This window comes from Heptranchias perlo, chromosome 35, assembly GCF_035084215.1.
Source record: "Heptranchias perlo isolate sHepPer1 chromosome 35, sHepPer1.hap1, whole genome shotgun sequence".
Lineage (NCBI taxonomy): Eukaryota > Metazoa > Chordata > Chondrichthyes > Hexanchiformes > Hexanchidae > Heptranchias > Heptranchias perlo.
In genome coordinates this window covers 17,250,351-17,264,332 of record NC_090359.1, presented here as the reverse complement: position 1 = coordinate 17,264,332, position 13,982 = coordinate 17,250,351, and the positions used below count along the sequence as shown (strand labels likewise).

At 46.9% G+C, this 13,982-nt stretch overlaps 1 long non-coding RNA gene across 1 annotated transcript in view; it reads left to right on the top strand.

Annotated features, from left to right (window-relative positions):
- LOC137302377 (uncharacterized) overlaps positions 1-13,982 on the top strand; it is a 34,422-nt gene that overhangs the window by 1,088 nt on the left and 19,352 nt on the right. Inside the window, exon 2 of the long non-coding RNA XR_010958453.1 lies at positions 5,646-5,735. This is a non-coding gene — a long non-coding RNA (uncharacterized lncRNA). The remainder of the gene's footprint in view (positions 1-5,645; positions 5,736-13,982) is intronic.

Sequence of the window (13,982 nt, the reverse complement as noted above, 5' to 3'; positions counted from 1 at the left end):
CGAGCCTCCTCACACCTCTCTTCATCTGTCCCTATCCGTATATCCTTCTGTTCCTTTCTCCCTCATGTACTTATCCAGCTTCCCCTTAAAAGCATCTATGCTATTTGCCTCAATTACTCCATGTGTTAGCAAGTTCCACATTCTAACCACTCTCTGGGTAAATAAGTTCCTCCTGAATTCCTTACTGGATTTATTAGTGACTATCTTCCATTCATGGCCCATAGTTCTGGTCTCCCCCACAAGTGGAAACACATCTATGTCGACCCTATCAAACTCCCTCATAATTTTAAAGATCTCTATCAGGTCACCCCTCAGCCTTCTCTTTTCTAGAGAAAAGAGCCCCAGCCTGTTCAATCTATCCTGACAGTTATAATCTCTCAGTTCTGGTATCATCCTTGTCAATCTTTTTTGCACCTTCTCCAGTGGCTCTACATCCTTTTTGTAACATGGAGACCAGAACTGTGGACAGTACTCGGTGTGGTCTAACCAAGGTGCTAGACAAGTTCTATTCCTCTGGAAATGAACCCCAGTGCTTTGTTTGCTTTTTTATGGCCTTATGAACCTGAGTCACTACATTTAATGATTTGTGTATCTGTACCCCTGGACCCCACTTTGCTCCTCTATCCCATTTGGACTCTTATTATCCAGGAAGTATGTGGCCTCCTTATTCTTCCAACTAAATTTCTACCACCTCACACTCATCTATATTGAAATTCATTTGCCAATTACACGCCCATTCTGCAAGTTTATTCATGTCTTCCTGTATTTTGTCGCAGTCCTCTTCAGTATTAACGATATCCCTCAATTTGGTGTTGTCCGCAAATTTTGAAATTGTACTTCCGATTCCCAAGTCCAAACCGTTGATGCAAATGGTGAACAACAGTGTTCCCAGCACCGATCCCTGTGGAACACCACTTCCCACCTTTTCCCAGTCTGAGTGACTCTCTTTAACCCCTGCTCTCTGTTTTCTGTTTTGTTATCAGCTTGCTATCCATTCTGCGACCTGTCCCCTGACTCCACAAGCTCTGACCTTGGTCATGAGTCTACTATGCGGTACCTCATCGAAGGCCTTTCAAGATCTTTCAAGATTTTCTTCTTCAGATATTGATTCACTTCCCTTTTAAATTCTGCTTCCCTCATTGTTTCTGGTCGGACATTCCATTGTCCTAACAACCCTCTGCATCAAAAAGAAAACCAACCTCTCTTAATTTGATGCCCTCCAGTTACCGACTCACGAACTGGGATGTGGGCGTCGCTGGCAAGGCCAGCATTTATTACCCTTCCCAGTTGCCCTTGAGAGGGTGGTGGTGTGCCAACTATCTGGAACAATTGAGTGGCTTGCTGGGCCATTTCAGAGGGCGATTAAGAATCAGCCGCATTGCTGTCGGTCTGGAGTCACATATAGGCCAGACCGGGTAAGGACGGCAGGTTTCCTTCCCTGAAGGACATCAGTGAACCAGATGGGTCTTTACGACAATCCGGTAGTTTCATGGCCACCATTACTGATACCAGTTTTTTTAAAATTCCAGATTTTATTTAATTAATTGAATTTAATTCTCCAGCTGCCGTGGATTTGATCTCATGACTCCGGAATATTAGTCCGAGCCTCTAGGATTACTAGTCCAGCAACATAACCACTGTGCTCCCGTACCCGTACTAGTGGAAATAGTTTTCCCTCATTTACTTTATCAAAACCCCCTCATAATTTTGATCCCCACTCTCTGATCTTATTTAAACTTCTCTGCTCTCATGAAAAGTTATGTCAAGACTCTCATCCTTGAGATCATCTTAGTGAATCTCTTCTGCCCCTCTCCATGGCCGTGACATTCTTACTAAAGTAATGCACCAAAAACTGGACACAATATTCTGACTGTGGCCTGACCCATGATTTGTCCAGGTGTAGCATTAACTCTTTCCTTTTATACTCTATGCTCCTATTTTTTAATCCTAGGATCCCATGGGGGTTTTGCAAAACAGCTTTATCAACTTGTCCTCCCACTTTTAAAGATTTGTGTATCTGAATCCCTAAATCTCTCTGCTCCTCTACTCCTTTTACAGTTTTACGGTATAGTGTCTATTTCCTCTCCTTATTCTCCTCACCTCACATCTCTCCCCATTAAATTCCATCTGACATCTACCTGCCCAAACTGCTCACCTGTCTGCCTCCTCCTGAAGTTGTTGACAATCCTCTTCATGGTTAATCTCACTCCTTATCTTTGTGGCAGCTGCAAATTTTGATATTCTGCCCCCTGCACCCAGGTCCAGATCATTTCTATCCACAGATATTGAGAAAAGCAATGGTGTCAACACTGACCCCGGGGATCACCACTGTTTAAATCCTTCCAATGCAAGAAACATCTGTTAATCACAACTCCCAGTTTTCTGTCCTTTATCCATTCTCTCTCTTTCTCTCTTATTTCTCTCCAACTTCTCATTTCTATCCCTTACTTCTCATGCACAAACAGACTCTCTTCCCCTTTCCTCTCTGTCTTACACACAGACTGTTTCTCTTCCCTGTCTCCCATATTCTCTTTCCCCTTCTTGCAAACCCTGTCTCCCATATTCTCTTTCCCCTTCGAACAAACTCTCTCTCCCTCCCACCCGACCTCTCAAACTCTCCCACGCGGGCTCTCCGAGACTCCCTCCCTCTCTTCCACGCGGGCTCTCCGAGACTCCCTCCCTCTCTCCCACGCGGGCTCTCCGAGACTCCCTCCCTCTCTCCCACGCGGGCTGTCCGAGACTCCCTCCCTCTCTCCCACGCGGGCTCTCCGAGACTCCCTCCCTCTCTCCCACGCGGGCTCTCCGAGACTCCCTCCCTCTCTCCCACGCGGGCTCTCCGAGACTCCCTCCCTCTCTCCCACGCGGGCTCTCCGAGACTCCCTCCCTCTCTCCCACGCGGGCTCTCCGAGTCTCCCTCCCTCTCTCCCACGCGGGCTCTCCGAGACTCCCTCACAGTGTTTTACTCACTTTTCATAGAAACTTACAGCACAGAAGGAGGCCATTCGACCCATCATCCCTGTGTCAGCTCTTTGAAAGAGCTGTCCAATTTAGTCCCACACTCCAGCTCTTTCCCCATAACCCTGCATATTAGTCCTCTTCAAGTACATGTCCAATTGCCCTTCAAAATTCCCATGGAATCTGATTCCACCACCCTTTCAGGGAGTGCGTTTCAGATCTTAACAACTCTCTGTATGAAAAAAAACTTCTCCTCATTTCCCCTCTCGATCTTTTGCCAATTATTTTAAATCTATGACCTCTGGTTACCGACCCACTTGCCAGAGGAAACAGTTTCTCCCAACTCGCTATCAAAACCCCTCTTGATTTTAACACCTCCATTAAATCTCCCCTTATCCCCGGCTCCAAGGAGAACAATCCCAGCTTCTCCAACCTCTCCACATAACTGATGTCCCTCATCCCTTGTACCATCCTGTTAAACCTCCTCTGTACCCTCTCCATGACCTTGACATCCTTCCTAAAGTGCGGTGCCCAGAATTATACACAATACTCCAGCTGAGGCCTAACCAGTGATTTGTAAAGGTTTAGCATGACTTCCTCGTTTTTGTATTCAATGCCCCTATTTACAAAGCCAAGTTTCCCATACCCTTTCTTAACCATCTTATCAACTTGCCCTGCCACCTTCAAAGATTTGTGACGATGTACCCCAGGTCCCTCTGCTCTTGCACTCCCCTCAAAATAGTCCCATTTAGATTATACTGCCTCTCCATGTTGTTCCTCCCAAAGTGCATCACTTCACACTTCTCCGTCTTAAATTGCATCTGCCCTGTGTCTGCCCATTTTACCAGTCTGTCTATGTCCTCCTGAAATCTGCTACTATCCTCCTCACTATTTACTACGTTGCTAAGTCCTGTATCGGTCGCAAACTTTGAAATTGTGGTCCCGAAACCCAAATCCAGGTCATTTTGATATAACAAGAAAAGCAATGGTCCTAATACCGACCCCTGGGGGACCCCACTGCATACTTCTCTCCAGTCAGAAAAACATCCATTCACCACAACTCTCTGCCTCCCATCCCTTAGCCAATTATGTACCCAAGTTACCACCGTCCCTTTAATCCCATGTGCTTCTGTTTTCCAAATAAGTCTGTTATGTGGTACTTTGTCAAATGCCTTCTGAAAGTCCATATATACAACAGCTACTGCACTACCTTCATCAACACTCTCTGTTACTTCATCAAAGAATTCAATCAGGTTAGTCAGACATGATTTGTCTTTAAGAAATCCGTGCTGGCTGTTCCTTGTTAACCCATGCCTCTCCAAGTGAGAATTAATTTTGTCCTTGACAATGGTCTCTCGTAGTTTTCCCACCACTGATATTAGACTGACTGGCCCGTAGTTACCAGTTTTATCCCTCTCCCCTTTTTTGAACAGGGGTGTAATATTTGCAATCCTCCAGTCCTCTGGCACCACTTCCACATCCAAGGAGGATTGATAGATTGTGGTCAGAACTTCTGCTATCTCCACCCTTGCTTCCCTCAGCAGCCTGGGATGCATCCCACCTGGACCGGGGGACTTGTTCACTTTGAGTGATGCCAACCTATTTAGCACCTCCTTTCTATCTATTTTGATCCTATCCAATATCTCTACTCCCTCCTCCTCTACTGCGACATTAACTTCATCCTCTTCTTTTGTGAAGACAAATGCAAAGTCCTCATTCAGTACCTCAGTCATGCCCTCTGCCTCCACAAGCAGATTTCGTATTTTGTCCCTAATCAGCCCCACCATTCCTTTTATCCTTTTACTTTTTATATTTTTATAAAAGATTTTTGGGTTCCCATTTATGTCACCCGCTAATCTTTTCTCATATTCTCTCTTTGCCCTTCCTATATCCTTTTCAATTTCTCCCTGCACACTCTCCTGGTTTTGTACTGTATTCTGTACCTGACAGTGGTCATAAACCTGTTTCTGTTTTATTTTAAGCTCTATTTCCTTTGTCATTCAGGGAGCTCGAGCTTTGGATGCCGTATCTTTCCTCCTTATGGGAAAATCCTTGGTTTATACCCGAACTACCTCCACCTTGAAGACCTGCCATTGCTCATTTACTGTTTTTTTTTGTCCAGTCTTTGTTTCCAGTCCACTTGTGCTCGATCCCTTCTCAAATCACTGAAATTGGCTCCCTTTCAGTTGAATATTTTCACCTTTGATTTTTCTTTGTCCCTTTCCGTAACTGCTTCAAACCAAATTATATTATGATCACTATTACCCAGATGTTCCCCCACTGAAATACACTCCACTTGCCTTACATCATTCCCTAAAACTAGATCCAGCGTTGCTTCCTCCCTTGTTGGGCCAGAAATATACTAATTAAGAAAGTTCTCCTGCACAAATTTTTCGAATTCTTCACCCTCTCTCCCTTTCAATTACTATAATCCCCTGCGTCTGTCTTTAAGGGGCCACATTACTCTGAGTCACCTTCTTTTTCTTAATATACTTGTAAAAACCTTTAGTGTTGTCCTTGATATCCCTCACAAACTGGAGTTGGCAGCTGATATTGTGAATGAATCCACATAAAGAGTGGAAAGAAAAGAACAATTTAATGTTAAAGTAAATCAATCAAATGCCATTAATGACAAATATATTCAAATTAAATATAACCGTTTGCTCAAAAATAGTCCTATTGTATTCCAGTGACAGATTCTCGAATCTAATCAGCCGCTTGGAGTTGTCGGACAGCTGCCCAGTGACACTCGGCCTGTGATGGTTCCTCCCTTCCTCGGGGTAAGCACCTTGGCCAATATCGCCTTTAATGCAGTAAAACATCCTAAGGTGCTTCACAGGAGTGATTATCAAACAGAATTTTTCACCGAGCCACATAAAGAGATATTAGGACGGGTGACCAAAAGCTTGGCCAAAGAGTTAGGCTTAAGGAGCGTCTTAAAGGAAGAGAGGTGGAGAGATGAAGAAGTTTAGGGAAGGAATTCCAGAGCTTAGGATCGAGGCAGCCGAAGGCACAGCCGCCAATGGTGGAACGATTAAAATCGGGGATGCACAAGAGGCCAGAATTGGAGAGCGCAGAGTTCTCGGAGGGTTGTAGGGCTGGAGGAGGTTACAGAGATAGGCAGGAGCGAGGGTCATGGAGAGTTTTGAAATGAAGGATGAGAATTTTAAAATTGAGGTGTTGCTGGACCGGGAATGAATGTAGGTCAGCGAGCACAGGAGTGATGGGTGAACGGGACTTGGTGCGAGATAAAATACGGGAGTTTTGGACGAGCTGAAGTTTATGGAGGATGGAAGACGGGAGGCCGGCCAGGAGAGTATTGGAATAGTCAAGTCTAGAGATAACAAAGGCATGGATGCGGGTTTCAGCAGCAGATGAGCTGAGGCAGGGACGGAGACGGGTGATGTTATGGAGGAGGAAGTAGATGGACTTCGTGACAGAGCAGATATGTGGTCGGAAACTCATCCCAGGGTCAAATAGGACGCCAAGGTTATGAATGGTCTGGTTCAGCCTCAGACAGTGACCGGGGAGAGGGATGGAGTCGGTGGCTCGGGAACGGTGTTTGTGGTGGGGCCCGAAGACAATGGCTTCGATCTTTGCAATATTTAGTTGGAGGAAATTGCTGCTCATCCAGTACTGAATGTTGGACAAGCAATGTGAAAAATCAGAGACAGTGGAGGGTTTGAGGGAGGTAGTGGTGAGGTAGAGCTGGGCGTCGTCAGCGTACATGTGGAACCTGACATTGTGTTTTCGGATGATGTCGCCAAGGGGCAGCATGTAGATGAGACATAGGAGGCCAAGGTTAGATCCTTGGGTGCTCCAGAATCCCCACGTTTTGCCCTGTCTCTAGATCACTCTGTCTGCAGTCCATCCCTTACTGGAGGAGGGCCTATTACAGTGGGATGAGAACAGATCTGGCCCGGGTAAATTGGAATCATAGATTGGCAGGCAAAACTGTAATTGAACAGTGGGCAGCCTTTAAAGAGGAGATGATTCAGGTCCAGACAAGGTACATTCCAACGAGGGAGAAAGGTAGGGCAACTAAAGCCAGAGCTCCCTGGATGACAAAGGAGATAGAGAGTAAGATGAAGCGGAAAAAAGCGGTGTATGACAGGTGTCAGGTCGATAACACAAGTGAGAACCAGGCAGAATATAGAAAGTTCAGAGGGGAAGTGAAAAAGGAAATAAGAGGAGCAAAGAGAATATGAGAATTGACTCGCGACCAATATAAAAGGGAATCCAAAAGTCTCCTACAGACATGTTAACAGTAAACAGGTAGTAAGAGGAGGGGTGGGGCTGATTATGGACCATAAAGGAGATCTACTCATGGAGGCAGTGGGCATGGCTGAGATATTAAATGAGCACTTTGCATCTGTCTTTACCAAGGAAGAAGATACTGCCAGAGTCTCGGTAAAGGAAGATATCGTTAAGATACTGATGGGCTAAAAATTGATAAAGAAGAGGTACTAGAATGGCTAGCTGTACTTAAAGTAGATAAGTCACCTGGTCTGGATGGGATACACCCGAGGATGCTGAAGGAAGTAAGGGGGGAAATTGCAGAGGTACTGGCCATAATCTTCCAGACATCCTTGGACATGGGAGTGGTGCCAGAGGATTGGAGATTTGCAAATGTTACACCCTTGTTCAAAAAAGGGTGTAAGGATAAACCCAGCAACAATAGGCCAGTCAGTTTAACCTCGGTGGTGGGGAAACTTCTGGAAACGATAATACTGGACGAATGTGGATTGATTCGGGAAAGCCAGCATGGATTTGTTACAGGCAAATCGTGTTTAACTAACCTGATGGAGTTTTTTGATGAGGTAACAGAGAGTGTAGATGAGGGCAATGTGGTTGACTTTGTGTATACGGACGTTCCAAAGGCGTTTAATAAAGTGCCACATGGTAGGCTTGTCATCGAGGTTGCGGCCCATGGAATAAAGGGGGCAATAACAACATGGATACAGAATTGGCGAAATGACAGGAAACAGAGAGTAGTGGTGATCGGTTGTTTTTCGGACTGGAGGGAGATGCACAGTGGTGTTCCCCAGGGGTCGGTGCTGGGACCACTGCTTTTCTTGATATATATTAAGGACTTGGACTTGGGTGTACAGGGCACAATTTCAAATTTGCAGATGACACGAGACTTGGAAGGGTAGTGTGCAGTGAGGAGGATAGTGATAGACTTCAAGAGGATATAGACAGGCTGATGGCATGGACGGACACGTGGCAGATGAAATTTAAACCAGATAAATGTGAAGTGATATATTTCAGTAGCAAGAAAGTGGAGAGGCAATACAAACTAGAGGGCACAATTCTAAAAGGGGTGCTGGAACAGTGAGATCTGGGGGTATATGTGCACAAATCGTTGAAGGTGGCAGGGCAGGTTGAGAAAGCGGTTAAAAAAGTGGTCGGGATCCTGGGCTTTATAAATAGAGGCATAGGGCCTGATATTAGCAGGCCTGCGGGTTTCCGGCGGGTTGGGTTTCGGGTGCGTGGCCTCCGCGCCCGGTGAAATTAGTGGGCTGCCCGCGCGATCGTAGCAGGCAATGCACTAATTGGAATCACTTACCTGCTCCTCAGGACTCCGCGCTGCTGGTCTGCGCGTCGGGCGGGCTGCGCATGCGCAGTACGATCTGTCAGCTGGAGGCTCTCTAGTTAAAGGGGCAGTCCTCCACTGACAGATGCTGCAACCAATGGAACAAATTAGAGCATGGAGCAGCCCAGGGGGAAGGCTGCTCCCAGTTTAATGATGCCTCACCCCAGGTATCATCAGATGGGGTGAGGAGGAGGGGGAGGACAGAGATCTTCCACCCGGCGGGCGGGAGGAAGCGGCCTGCCTCTGCCACCAAGAAGGCCTGGCTCGAGGTGGCAGAGGGGGTCACCTGCACCATCAACATATCGCCCACCTGCATACAGTGCAGGAGGCGCTTCAATGACCTCAGTAGGTCAGCCACAGTGAGAGTACATAGTCTTTCCCCTACACTCCGTCTGCCACAACACTGCCCCCACCCCACATCTCCTTCGGCACCGCCAACACTACTCTGTCACATCACCCCTCATACCCACTCAAACCCCATCCTCATCTTACCTGCACCTACTCACCTCGCCAGTACTCACCCGCCACTAACACGCAACCCAATCCTCATACAATCTCATGGCTCTATCCCATACTCACCCTCTCGTGCATCTCTCTCACGGCCAGCCTCACTCAACCTGCCACCATCTGTGCTGCAGCCACAGGGCATGCATCGCATATGTGCAGTCGGCAGCGTACGGCAAACGTGTCGTGAGCATGAAGGGGATGCACAAGGGTGTCTGAGGGTTTGCCATGGGTGTTACCTATATTGAATTTCAGAGCAACAAACATCACACATTATATTGGCACCACCACTGCCATGTCTCCGCGAATCCTGTCTGTTGTGTCCAATAATGCCCGCTCCTGGGTATCACTATGAGGACCCACCACTGATGCCACCCATTGTGTTACTGCAGAGTAGGTGCAGGTGTATTTGCAGGGCTCTTCCGCGCAGACGACTGAGAGACATCGGCGGTGTACCCGGCTGCACCCTGGAAGGATGCGGAGGAGAAGTTGTGGAGGGCAGTGGTGACTTTGGCAGCGACAGGTAAGCAGATGGTGCTGGGGCCAGCCAGGAGCAGCTCGGCATGAAAGAGCCTGCAGATCTCCACGACTACATGTCGAGTGAATCTGCGCCTCCGTGTGCACTGCTGCTCGGAGAGGTCCGGGGAGCTGCGCCTCGGTCTGTGGACCCTGTGGCGAGGGTAGTGCCCTCTGCGACGCGTCTCTCTCTGCGGTAGCCCTCCCTCCTGCTGTACAGGTGGATGTGTCACAGCACTCTGTTGTGGAGCTCCACGTGTCAGAGGTGGACGGCGTGGATGGCGAGGCTGGTGATGCTGTTCGCCCTCCGAGGGGGTCATGACTGCAGCTACAGCGGCCCCCATCCGCAATATGTACATCTGAGGGGGTCCGCAAGGTCGGCACATGTCTCCGGACCCCGGGGTGAGTGTGCAGGTTGGTGACTTTGACCGTCCGGAGGGGGGTGGTGGAGGCCACACTTTGTCCCAAATGACAGAGCGGCCTTCTGCAATGGGTGAGGGTCTCCCCCCCCCCCCCCCCCCCCCCCCACCTGTCAAATGGACCTTTGCAGCTGCCACAGGCTGACAGCTGCAACACGTCCAGTTCAACGAGGACTGTTTCCCCCAGTGTGTGAAACAGTCCCATGTTCCCCAAAATCACACACAGTCCCTCAATCAGGTCAGTTAATGACCTGAACAAGCGAAATAAATAACCTCAAGTGGCATCCCGCTGGCTTTAATTGCCTGCGGGATTCCCACGCACGCACCCCCGCACGTCATCGGGGAACCCGGAAGTGGGCGGGATCGTGGCGGGTTCCCGTCACGTGACTGGATATCGGGATTTTCGGAGCCCCCCCGGTGGAAACCCACAGGAAACCCGACGGTAAAATCGAGCCCATAGAGTACAAAAGTAAGGAAATCATAATAAACCTTTATAAAACACTGGTTTGGCCACAACTGGAATATTGTGTGCCGTTCTGGGAAGATGTGAAGGCCACAGAGAGGGTACAGAAGAGATTTACTGGAATGATTCCAGGGATAATGGACTTTTCTTACATGGATGGACTGGAGAGGCTCGGGTTGTTCTCTTTGGAACAGAAAAGGTTGAGAGCATATTTGATAGAGGTGTTCAAAATCATGAAGGGTCTAGACAGAGTAGATAGAGAGAAACTGTTCCCATTGGCGGAAGGGTCAAGAACCAGAGGGCATAGACTTGAGGTGATTGGCAAAAGAACCGAAGGTGATATGATGTAAAACTTTTTTACACAGCGAGTGGTTATGATCTGGAATGTGCTGCCTGAGGGGGTGGTGGAGGCAGATTCAATCATGACCTTTAAAAGGAGACTGGATAAGTACTTGAAAGTAAAAAAATTTCAGGGCTATGGGGATAGGACGGGGGAATGGGACTAGTTGGATTGCTCTTGGATGGAGCCGGCGTGGACTGGATGGGCCGAATGGCCTCCTTCCGTGCTGTAATCTTTCTTTGATTCTACGATTCGAAGATTAAAAAGTATGACTCTGCCTAATCATATTATGATTTTCGAGGTGCCCTTTTACTACGTCCTTAATAATACATTCTAGCATTTTCCCTACTATTGATGTCAAGTTAACTAGCCGATAGTTCCCTCTTTTCTCTCTCACTCCTTTCTTAAATGGCGGGGTTACATTTGCTGCCTTGCAATCCACGAGGACCATTCTGGAATCTGGGGAATTCTGTAAGATCACAACCAATGCATCCACTATCTCTGCAGTCACCTCTTTTAAAACCCGAGGATGTCGGCCATCAGGTCCAGGGGGTTTCTCGGCTTTTAGTCCCATTAATTTCTCCAGTATTTTTTCTTTACTAATATTAATTACTTTAAGTTCCTCACTCGCATTCAACCCTTGGTTCCCCACTGTTTCCGGTATGTTTTTTGTGTCTTCTACTTTGAAGACAGATATCAAATATTTGTTTAACATCTCTGCCATTTCCTTACTCCCCATTATAATTTCTTCTGTCTCTGCCTCCAAGGGACCCACGATTATTTTCACTCATCTCTTCCTTTTCACATACTTGTGGGAACTCTTACAATCTGTTTTTTTATATTTCTTGTTGGTTTTCTGTCAGATTCAATTTTCTCCCTCTTTATGAATTTTTGGTCATCCTTTGCTGATTTCTAAATCCCTCCCAATCCTCAGGCTAACTACGCTTTTTGACTACATTGTAAGCCTCTTCTTTTAATCTAATGTTATCCTTAAATTCTCTAATTAGCCACACTTTTCCCGTGGAGTTTTATTACTCAAGGGAATGTATATTAGTTGAGAATTATGAATTATTTCTTTAAATATTTGCCATTGTTTGTCTACCGTTATATCTTTTAATCCAATTTCCCAATCTACCTCAGCCAACTCGCCCGTCAAACCTACAGAATTGGCTTTATTTATATTTAAGACCCTAGTTTCGGATTTAACCACATCACGCTCAAACTGAATATGAAATTCTATCATATTATGTTCACTCTCCCCCAGAGAATCCATTACTATAAGTTTACTAAGTAACCCTGTCTCATTACACAATACGAGATCTAAAATAACCTGTTCCCTCGGTGGTTCCTCTACCAATTAAGTACTTTTGAAGTGTAGTTGCTGCTTTACTGTAGGAAACACGGCAGTACATTGAACACAGCAAGGTCCCACAAACAGCAATGTGATAATGACCAGATCATCTGTTTTAGTGATGTTGGTTGAGGGATAAAAATTATAATTGAATTTAAAAGCAGTAAGATACGGGTTTTCACCCACCTGCAATGTTTCTAAACCCGACCTTATCACTGGGGAAAATACCAAGCAAAGCCAGGGAGGCAGGGACTCTCCACAGGTGGTGGGGGGGAGATCAAGGGAGAATTGCCCAGGTTGCTCTTACACCCTCTTCTCGTGGCTGGATTCAGACCAGCAATGGTGGAGGTCTAAGACCCAGAGAAGGGGAGAAACGGCCTCAGATATAGAAATGACCGAGGCTCAGTGTTAATCACTGTGAAAAAGTTTACAATTCAGCAAATATATTGTCCACACGGAGAAAATTGTCCACCGCAGCCAACGTATCAGGCAGGTAGAAATGAACTCTTCGAGGAGTCGCGTTTCCCTTAAAAACTCTCCAGCCAAATGGTGATGTCCCTTTAAATTTACAATCCTGTCACACCAGTCATCGCCAGCTTTAATGTGTTGTGTCAGATCCTCTATCCAAGCAGTTTTCTGCTCCTGTCACTGTGACTCATTTCTCTTATACACCAGAGAGAGGGAGAGAATGTACTGCAAGTCTATTTATAAATCTCAGCCCATCTCCCCATCACTCACTGAAACATTGTTGGTGCAGAGGGGTGATTAAGCAACACATATTTCTCCCTGTACCTTACACATTAAAGCTGAAATGTGTCCATTATAATGAGAACGGATGATGTGCCACGTAAGTACAGTGCCTGGCATGTGATCCTTGGTACATTTATACACAGAGGCACCCTCAGAAAAGGTGGCAAATACTGTGGCACTATTTTGGATGGAGAGGGCCTGAGGCTTAATTGCGACAGGCCTTTCCCCACAATATATGTGTGAGTGACAGGAGACACAGACGGAGACACGGGAGAGACAGACGGGGAGAGAGAGAGAGCGAAAGAGACAGACATGGGAGAGACAGACGCAGATATTAAAACGTACTCTTGTTTTAGATGGAGTATGACTTAAAAGCAAAGTAATGAATTGTTTCATTGACTAGTAATGTGGTGAATAGTTACTAATAGACCCGAACTCATTCATAACACCTGCAAGAATAACTTGCAGTTATCGCTTTCCCTCCAGTGACACATGTGGACTATCATGCAATGTGAAACAGGGTGATTTTAACTCTCCCTGATCGCAGGAGCAGTTAAAATGGAGCAGCTCCATTTCCTGCTCCATTCCCGTCAATCGGCCGTTTTAACGCCACTCATCTTGGCTTTTAACGAGTCTCCCGCTGGACTCCTCGATCACATCATAACCCCTGAAATTTAACCCACTTCTGAGCAGGGAGGCCACCCCACAGGGGGAACCTGTCGAGAAGCCTGCAAGACACACTGAGGTAAGTTTAAAAAATAAACTGACCTTTGAGTAAATAAGGAGAAATTGTTTCCACTGACAGGAGGGTTGATAACCAGAAAAAAACAGATTGAAGATAATTGACATCTAATCCAAATACATTGGGCCCGGTGTTACCAGGGCTGCGGGTTCTCGGTGGGGGGGCTATCGGGCACGTTGGTAACGCGCCCGGTGAAATCAGTCAGCTCCCCACGCGATTGGAGCATAAATGGATCCACTTACCTGGTCTTCCGGGTTCCCCACTGCTGGTCTGCGCGTCGGGCGGACTGCGCATGCACAGTCAGATCCGTCAGCTGGAGGAGCTCTATTTAAAGGGGCAGTCCTCC